A 2,115-nucleotide genomic window follows, 5' to 3' on the forward strand; every position below is an offset into this window, starting at 1 on the left:
TGTCAGGCCACTTTTACTGGGATTGTTGAGTGGGCGCATTGAAAGAGCTCACTTGAAACGATCTCTCAAAAGAGTTTTTTTTGGGGGGGGGGTTCATTTTTAGACAAGGAGGCCTTTGCCTGGCGGTTGCCCACAGCTAGCTCTGAAGCCTTTAAGTTAGCATTGTAGCTCACCAGGATTCAAGGGGGATTTTAAATTCAAGCAGGTGGTCTCGGCTTCTGCCTTTTCAAAAATGGTCACCATCAGCTTCAAGGCAAAAAACAGGAAAAGAGGAGGAGGAGGAGGCGAGGCAAGGTCTGCAGACCAGGCTTGACCTCGCAGCTGCTCCAAGGGATGCGAGGGAAAAAACAAGCTCTTCCCCAATGTGGGTTTGGATAGCCACAACACTTGGCCGTTCCTCAAGGGACCCTCCCAGAGAAGGGAAGTGGGGTCTTGTTTCTTTCTATAGGCCTTTCCTGCCACAGTAGCAGCAGCACATACACAGACGTGTCACAGAGGGGAAAGTCCACCAATTTGCAGGCCTATATTTTGTTTGAGAAGTTGACCTCAGTTGGCGTTGGGGAAGTGTCGTCGGGACGACACCTCTGTGGGCAACAACAACGTGGATCCCTCTCACAAGTTGTAAAAGGTTTTCCCCGGACATTAAGTCCAATCGTGTCCGACTCTGGGGGGTTGGTGCTCATCTCCATTTCTAAGCTGAAGAGCCAGCATTGTCCATAGACACCTCCAAGATCATGTGGCCAGCATGACTGCATGGAGTACCGTTGTCTTCCCGCCGGAGTGGTACTTATTGATCTACTCACATTTGCATGTTTTCGAACTACTAGGTTGGCAGAAGCTGGGGCTAACAGTGCGAGCTCACCCTGTTCCCTGGATTTTAACTGGCAACCTTTGGTCAGCAAGTTCAGCAGCTCAGCGGTTTAACACACTGCGCCACCGGGGGCACCACACAAATATCTGCCCACTAAAGCATTTTAATTTTTATATTTATACAAAATCACATTGTGTTATATTTATTGTAAGCTGCCTTAAGTCCCTATATTGGGGGAAAGGTGGGATAAAACTCAAAAAGTTACTCCTAGCACCTAGAAACAAGGGAACCCTTTGGCATGAGAGTTTCCCATGCCTGACTGGCACCTGAGGCATTGCTAGTGCCAAGCTGTCTTTCCTTTGCTAAGCATGGATAAGGCCTGGTTGGGACTTGGATCTGGGAATATCAGTTGCCCGAGAAACCCTTCTAACATGGAATGAGGTTGCCCTTCATCAGCGGCACAGACCTAGAGGAAGGCCTCATGGGTGAAAGGACACCTCACACTCTCCTGCCAATCTTCCCCCTGCTGCCAGCTGGGCATTGCCACTGAGGCGCCCCCCCCCCCTTGCCCCGCTTCATCACTGTGCCCCTTTTGTGTGCTGCCAAGGAGGTGCAGCTGGCCACAAAAGCCCTACACTGGTCAAAGGCGGGCAAGCGCTGCCATTCATGATTCAACCTGAGTTTCGAGGGGTGCCCCAGCCCCGTGTTGCCACAGCAACCCCCTTGGACCCCCGCCTGGCATCTGTGCCAGTCTTGTCCTTTGGGTCTCTGCAGCTGTCTAAGGAGAGAGGGCTTTCTCAGCTGCAGCACTCTCCCCCATGCCAGGAAGGCATCCCCTTGCCTTTGCCTGGCCAGGGCCAAACTCAGGGGAGGCTTGCCAAGTTTCCCGGCTGCGTTGGGACACAGGGGCCTTGTTGGCCGGCTCTTGATTCTGGCGGCTCCCTTGGGAAGCGATGCCACGCAGGCAAAATGGACGCCCGCAGGTGTCCGACGGGGCACGGTTCCCAGGCAAAGCAAGGAACAACCCCCTTCTGTTTTGCCTTGTGCCCATCCTTCTGTGCCCATGCCAGCTGCCCGCCTTCATTCTCCTCCACATTTGGGAACATTTAAACCCCAGTTTCCATCAGAACTAAATCACGCCTCCCTTTCTGTCTTTGATTCCACCTCAATTTAAGGAAGAGGTGCTTCACTCTTAAGAGCAGTTTGAGATTTTTGGAATTACCGTTCTTTAAAGGTCATACTGTAGAATAGGTTGGAGGGATGTCTTTTGGGAAGTCTTTAGTTGTGTATTCTTGCTTGATGGG

Source organism: Anolis sagrei, chromosome X (assembly GCF_037176765.1).
Source record: "Anolis sagrei isolate rAnoSag1 chromosome X, rAnoSag1.mat, whole genome shotgun sequence".
Lineage (NCBI taxonomy): Eukaryota > Metazoa > Chordata > Lepidosauria > Squamata > Dactyloidae > Anolis > Anolis sagrei.